The sequence below is a fragment of the Opisthorchis viverrini genome (assembly GCF_000715545.1).
Source record: "Opisthorchis viverrini unplaced genomic scaffold opera_v5_46, whole genome shotgun sequence".
NCBI classification, from domain to species: domain Eukaryota; kingdom Metazoa; phylum Platyhelminthes; class Trematoda; order Opisthorchiida; family Opisthorchiidae; genus Opisthorchis; species Opisthorchis viverrini.
Genome location: NW_008751703.1, coordinates 567,797 through 575,887, shown reverse-complemented (window position 1 = coordinate 575,887; position 8,091 = coordinate 567,797).

Sequence of the window (8,091 nt, the reverse complement as noted above, 5' to 3'; positions counted from 1 at the left end):
CAGTTTCCCCCTGGATTCTGACCGTAGCGCAAATGAAATTCTTCCCAAGCAACAGTGCGTTCATCCATACCAACTCAGAAATGGGGATACGTAAATAACTATTCCGTCCATTGGCGGGACTTATTCTTTAAACACAAGCAACTTTTTTTGATTTTTTTAGATGATATTCTGTTCCTCTTTATCTGAAACCCTTTCAGGTCTTCATTTAGCTACTCATTCCCTGGAAAGTTTCCCACGCAAAATGAATGTCATGTTATGGTTGACTATTCACTTGGGATAACGCTACTACTTCCTTTTTTCCCAACTCAGCATATTTGTCTATTCTCAAGAAGATATCTGAATTCACTTTACTTGTTGCGCATGAAATCTACCTAGAACGAACTGTCTTCAATCAGGACTAATGCAGCTTCCAAGATACATAAGACGCTTCACAACTTCGAGTACCTCCTCTTGGATTGTGAGTAGTGTGCTGAGTGACTGCATGTGCACGAGCATGACCTTACAATTTGCGGGTGCAAAGGGCGACTTCTCCTCATCGAAGATGAGAACGATGTCGCCTGCATATTCCAGATCAACAAGGTTTTCGTCGCAGGCTATTTGAAACCATCCAAGGTTCGTCTCATGATTTCCTCGATCACGAAGTTGAACAGGAATGGGAAGAGCAGGCAACCCTGACGGACACCACTTTGTGTACGGAAGCTTTTGGAGAGCTTAATGTATACTATCACGCATCCGGAAGTCTTGGAACACAAAGAGCTTGTCATGTTCACGAACTTCTGGGGCATTCCTTGGGCAAACTTGTCAAGAAGGAAAAACTGTTCAACCGATTCAAATGCGCCTTGAAAATCCAGGAACACCAGGATTGTGAGTCGCTTATACATATGGTGTTCTAGCACCTGAAGAAGTGTGAAGATTTGGTCAACGCTACCCCTAACAGGCCGTAATCCCGCACTTACTGCTCTCGAGTCAGTTTTTCACGAGCTACCATAAGGCGACGAAGAGTGACACTAGCAGTCTCGTTACGGCCGGGATCAACCTGATTCCCTTATGGTTGCCACACTCACTACCAGCCTCTTTTTTGAAAATGGGCACTAGTCACCGACTCTTCCCAAATGTCTGGGACGGACTCCTTTTCCCAAATACAAGCAAACAGATCAGACAAGCGTTGACTGAGGACTTCACCTCCATTTTTGAACAATGCGGGTGGGAGGTCATCCTCACCAGAAGCTCAGTGACGCTTGAGGGAACAGATGCATCCGTAAACCTCCGAGGCCATAGGTGGTTCCACGTTCGCCGCCCAGGGTTCCTCGTCACCTGTGGGCTCCAGACGAGTGCCAGTTGGTGGCCATGACAAGTATTCGAAGTATCCGGCTCATCAATCGGGGCGTTCTTTCTTTGAGATGTTCACTCCATTCCAATCCTCGATGGTTTCGCTCACAGGTGGTTTCCGGGGTCCAGTCGCACGGGCATTACCAGTTTCCTGCGCCTCTTCTATCTGCTTGGCTCACCGCGCTCACCTTCACTTGACGTCTGATAATTCGTCTCATGAAGTTATGTTCCGGGCCGGCTGGGCTATTTCTCCGAGATCTTAGCAGTGCCACCGCTTGGTCGGATATCCAGTACTTGGGTTCGCCGGGTGGTGCCGTGCCACAAGCGAAATTCGCAGCACTATGCAAGGAGCTGGCAATCTCGTCCTAGTATGCGTTTGTGTCTGATGGAGGAACCTTTGGAAGAGACTAGAAGACGATTATGGTAAGTTCGTCTAACATCCGGATCTGCCATCTTTAGTTGCCAAGCGATTTGTCCGTACCTTATGCGGTACCGGAAAACGCAGAGAGAAGCGACTCGGGACGAGCGCGTGCTCGGAATCCACAAGTGTTTTCCAAAACGACCGACAGTCAGTTATTGATTCGTGCCATCGGTAACCGATGGCAACGCGATCAATCTGAGTTATTGGCCGGCACGCCGTTGGAGGACACCATGTGGCTAGATGACTTAGGCTATTTTGGAAGGTAGTACTGCATAAAAGCAACCCGCGGTCAACACACAGCTGAAGCAATCGTTCCCGATTGTCCGTGCGTACCGAGTCCAATCCATGTCGACCTCCTAATTGAGTCTCAGATACACTAAGCCCGCCCACTTGTGCATTCAAATCTCCGGCAACCATTACGACGTCAGCTTTTAGCTCGCCGCAGCAGGGCATTCAGGGCGTCATTAAACTTTTCTTTGACGGCGTCGGAGCTACAGTCTTTTGTGGGCGTAGGTAGACATGTATCAGCTTCCCGCTTGTGAGACCCCTTCACAGACATTACCAGATGAACCGCGTAGAGGCCACTATCAACAGGTATCCAACCAAGCAAAGATAGTTCGCCCGGTGACTTAGGACGATTCCAATATCTGCATGTACGGTCGCAGCAGCCTCTGGTTCACCAGAAGTGCGCAGCTGGAAGCGAGTGATGACTGACTGAGCGGTTAGCTCAGTTATTGTGCTTGCATCTTGAATTCTTGTTTCTGAGACACAGCAAACATCAAACAAAGTGTGTCCAGTGTGAGTGCAAGAGCAGCTTCTTGTTCTGCTTGCTTCAGAGTGCGGACATTGAAGGTGGTCAGATAGACTGGGTGTCGAGGCTTTGAAGATTAACTTGGAGATGCCTGATGTTGTCGGCGCCGTGTGATGAGCAGATATTGCACACAACCGATGCAAGGTGAACGGAGTCATCAGTCCTAAGTACTGGGCCTACAAGAGGAGAGTTATTAGTGGGGTGAGGAGAGGGGAAAGAAAAAGTATATGGAAGAGGAAGAAAGGAGGCGTTAGCAGTAGCTTGTTTTCGCTTACCTGCCCTGCTGTATGCAGTGAGTAAAGCGACCCGGCAGATGGCACGACGCAACGGCCGGTGTGGCATGATTTTATTGCTAGTTGTAGGTGTTATGGTTGTACGTGGGCTGGCATACTGTTAGGGCGCCCACACCTGGACAGGAGGATGATTAGGGTCTTCAACCAAAGCATTTGGCTCAAAAGCCTGACCGCAAAGCAGCGGTTTTTGGCAGGAAATGCAAATGCATTATCAAAAAGCCGCCACATGTTCCAACCCCCAACCTGGAGGACCAGGAGACTGTGTTCATCAGACCTCTAGCCATTGACCAACCACGTAGTATAGCTCAATGGATCGTTGAGATGCGCAAACCGTCACGCCATGGTAAGGTCCAGTCTCTTCATGACGGCTTGAGTAGGGTGCTCTGCAGAAAATGAATGTTCGCGTCACCGTTGTGAGCCAATGTGAACGGATTCATTCGAGGAATATGGACTTTTCCTACTTAGATACGGCCGACTAACTCACTGCATTCACCACTCAGAATAAAGTTCCAACACAACTCCGGTATCTCTACTAGTCCTGTCTCGAATTCCATGCTTTCTTCGGCTGACATGGCACCTGGGTATCGGAAGGATGTCACAGCTGTACGGTCATTAATTTTATTTATATCGAACAGGACGGGTAAAAAAGCAAGACGGCTACCGGCGATCCCAAACGGAGACATCCTTGGTGAACCACACGGAACTCTTTTAGGCTAGGGAGTGAAATATCCAGTACTCTAGGGATATACCTGATAACAGTCGATGGTAGAGCTGGAAACACAGTACACCCAATATAATGCGTGTGCAGCTACCTTCGACGTAGCAATCAACAGTTCAATTTTCAATCCGTCCAATCTATCCGCTATAAACCGTGTACCATGAGTATATTGCTCCAGGTGCTAGAGCTTTGATTAACGGAAAGTGGGAGAGTGTGGGACATACAGTCGAACCTTGAAGGCAATGGCGTGTGAAATTGCGTAGGGAACTGGATAGCTACGCATTGAAAATAACGGATTGGATGCATGAGCGCCACCAAATGCTCGACCCAGCCATTTCTGCCGATGTGGGTCCAGGGGTCTCCAACCAAGGAGGCGGCAGTTGTTGATCCGACTCACTTTACTGGTTAGCGTTTTCATACTTCGTCACCAGGTCGTACACTGTCCACCTCTCCCAGCGTAGGACTGGATGAAAACACCTGTGAGAGGCAAACGGTCTTTTGGTATGTGGAGTACATGTCTTAACTAGCGTAACTTGTGAAGCGTGAGTAATCCATCTGTCGCGGGAAATTTGCTTCCTAAAATCATCTGGCCTGCCTCAGCATTACTAATACGATGTTCCAACCAGACCTGACCAATGCTTCGGAGACACCGATGGTCATATACTGACAACCTTCGTATGTCCTCTGCGTGTAGAGGCCACGTTTCTGGTTCACAAGGCAGTATGATTCGCACTGCCAAATGCGCAATCTTCCCTTGACAGAAAAACTGATGGCACTTCGGCGTCATGGGTCCCAGAAGGTGACAAAAGTTGTCCTGGCTAGATTTCTGTTGTTGACGGTGAGCCGATTTCGATATCCCATTCAGGCCTGCTGGGTTCCTCCAGAGGTTCTGTTGAAGGAATTCAGATGGACTGTTCTTTGGAGTGTTCAGCCTATCACTCAGGACGATTTTTTGAGTTAATTGCAGTCCAGTTGTTTTCCGCGTATCGTTTCGCTGGCACTTTGCTCAGCTTTATTACCCTTTCGGTGCGTAGCTGCCATGTCACCCGAAGGAAGCACGAGGGCTGGGATACTGCCAGGTTGTCCAAGCCTAGACAGGGGAAGCCTGGAGGCTGACACTCGTCTTCTTTTAATCGGTTGATCGAATCAGCCGAAATAGGTGCAGCTGTTATCTGCAGCGAAATCCTTCTCTATTTCCTGGGCCGCTGAAATCCACCAGCGTTGTCGGTTAGTTCTCAAGCTTCTGATTATCCGGTGTTTGAGAGATCTGTGTGCCCTCAGTCGCTAGTTGCTGATATGATCTTTCTGGCAACAAGACCTGCTGATCTCGACGATATCCAGCGCGCATTTGGTCGCGTCGGATGGCTTCTTTACCTCGTTTTTCTTCCACCTCCAGGCGGTCTTCGTCATCCGCATCACGCTTTCGAGCCATATCAGCTGGATACTCTTAAGCTACTGGTATTTTACGAATTTGATTAGTGGAACTGCTCTGCTTTGGCAGACTTAATACCGATGGAAAGTGAAGTGATAACCGGGTCCGCACAATGGCATGATCGCAATCAATTTGCGCATTTCAGAGGCAACGACAATTATTAGTTGGTAGCTGATAGCCACATGGTTCAATTGGTGACCTCAAAGTAAATCGATGTTAGCGGTTGTGCTGAAAGGGCGTACTGGCAAGGGAAAGACGGTGGTCAGCAGTTAACTAAAGAGGCTGCTCCCCATTATGTGTACGCTGAGCGTAAATTCCAAATTTACTACCTAATAGCGCTTCTTCCTGGCATAGTCGTCTAGCTTGGGCATTCATATCACCAGTTACCCGAAGAGTAAAATGTGGAGCATTTGAGCCCATCCTGAGCTGCTTGAGGTGCGGACTGAAGTGAGTTCTTGTGTGCTTGTTTCGAAGATACAGCATACATCAATAGAGAGGAATAGCAAGGTTTCAGCAAGAGATGTTTGTTACCAAATTTGACATAGAGTGCGGACATTGAAGGCTGCAACGTGGATTAGATCTTTTGAGTCTAGTAGGTGGTTATTTTGATTTATTTTCCTGGGCGATGATTTAGGCACGAAATAATTTTTAGGGGACTATCAGATGGGTCAGTCTCACTTCGCCTTTCGATAGGTGGGTAGGGGCCGGTGAGCAAAGGGCTGCAAGGGCGAATGATACTTCTCGGTTTCTCAAGCAGTAGAACGGATTTGGGTTGAGGTACCCCAACTTGAACTTTTAACTTAAAAATCTGACTGAGAAGGCAGTGAGAGGATGTGGAGTTTTGTTCGGAGGTGTTCCCCTAGCCTGCGACTCAAAAGTCCGAACCGGAAGACAGCAATCGTCAGGGTTTTTTAAAGGATCACTCCCGGAGCTGATGACCCAATAGTATGATCCAATCGACTTGGAGAGGGGCTGGGAGTAAAATATGACGGTCTGACTATTGATGCGGATACGCACAGAAAATGTCTTCTAAACAGCACCAGACCCTTTGGTTTTAAAAGCATTTCGACCGTATTGAATAATGCGCCGGCGGTCACGGTCAAATTTCGGGTGATCTAAGTGTGCGGTTTTTAGGGCCGACGTTTTTTTAACCCATCCTTCCTCTGGGGAAGGCAGCTCCGATGCTTCCGTAAATATGAACATGCTGGTCGACTGGGGGAAACGCCTTACTGTCTTACTACAGAGGACAGTACGACTTGACTTCCAGATTGCCTCGTACTAAGATTTCTCATAGTATGGAGCTCGCTTTTGTTAATCGGGCCGCTCTCTGCTGGCCTTGCTGGCATTGTTGAACCTCTAGGAACTGAATTTCAGCTAGTATAGTACACAGGATAGTTGATGCCCAGAAGCCCAACCAGCACAAAAGAGTGATAGCTTTAGGTCTGGAACAATGAACACAAACCCACGACGCAGCAATCCAGGCTAAAGGCCTCAAGTGACGAGCCGCATCAATCACTTTTTGAACAGTGAATGGAACTCCTACATAACCTTTTAGCCTCTTCGATGCAGTGATATTCCGTGTTATTCTATCAGCTAGCATCTGACCACATCTTAATAAGTCTCGGGAGTTAATTGAATCAAGATGCAAAAAAGTGCAAGCGAGTTGGTTTCTTTGGACAAGTGCTCTGAAGGAACGCCTTGCCGACTTTTCTCGGTTCATTACAAATTTATCAAAATGTGGGAATTTCACTCTCTTATATTATTGGCGCAACCAACTCACGCATGCCGCGTACCATCAAAGGCATCACTGGAATCTTTCATGCGTTTTCTCATTTCCTCTTCTGATCACTAGGAGTTTGTGACTTCTTAATGACTGGCTTTGATACCTTAACGCCGTCATAAACCAAGACCGGAGAAAATATGTTCGGGTAACTCACTGGCCTGTTCATCCATTTTTTGGCATCGGGATTTCTTGGCTCGGGACGGTTCAGTCATGGTTCAGGCATGAACTCACTGACTGGAAGGTCCGTGGCTTGAGCATGATCTCGACATCCCGACTGCACTGTCTGGGCTTGGGTAACCGTTGCGCTTCTTTCAGGTGGCAGAGAAAGCTGTAGGGTACTGCAGCTGGAGGATTATCATTATTATCATTATTATTCTCGGATTTTATTCATATTTCCCCTGTCTGCAAAAGGAGGCAGAGATCAGAGTAACCAAATAGCTGTGTTATCATTATTGGGTTGCATCCACGGTTTATGTGACTACCCTTTCGCAGACTTTCAACAAGAAGGGAGCTTCTCAACCAGGGAAAGCAAGCCAGTTTCCGTTGTGGGACTGGTTGCGCTGACCAAATCTCTATCCTGCGAGAACTAATGGAACGTCGTTATGCTTACCGATGCCCCACCAGCACTTCCTTCCTGGAGGTGCACAGAGGTGGCCATCAGTGATATAGTGGACTCAAGTTCAAGTAAAAGAGCGAACACAGATTGTGTAAACACCAAAAGGAGTTGGTAGTTACAAACAGGGAGGATGAAACGCGAGGAACAAATGATGGTACAACTAACATGTTTGGAAGTACAGTCACAGTGGTCTTGATGCAGATTTATGACGATGAGAAGGGCACGTGGCTGCAACTAGTCATCCTTTCCTCCCAAACAAAAACGATTTCAGAAACTGCGTGAGACGTTTGCCAACTGAAGATAGGAGGGCGCACCGGTTAGTACACAAAAGCACTAGATGGTAAGTTCGAATTGGAATATCACTGGCTGGGTCTACTCCAACAGGCATTCTGAGGAGTTCTTTCCAAATTATCAGGTTTTCAGTCCTGCAATGGAACATGATTCTCGTCTGCCATTTTCACGCCCTCCACCTGCATAGTCGGCAATGATGATCGCGAACGCTTTCGTTTTTCAAACTCAGATCGGAGGGAAATAGCGCCACCAGCTACATCGGGCGTGGGGATGGAGGATCTTGGTGACTGTGTGGCGGCTGAGGTTACTGGAGATGGAACTCGTTTGGGACTGGAAACCACAGGGAGTTTATCGGAGAACTCTGGTGAGAGGCGCTTACAAAACGTCGCGTACATCT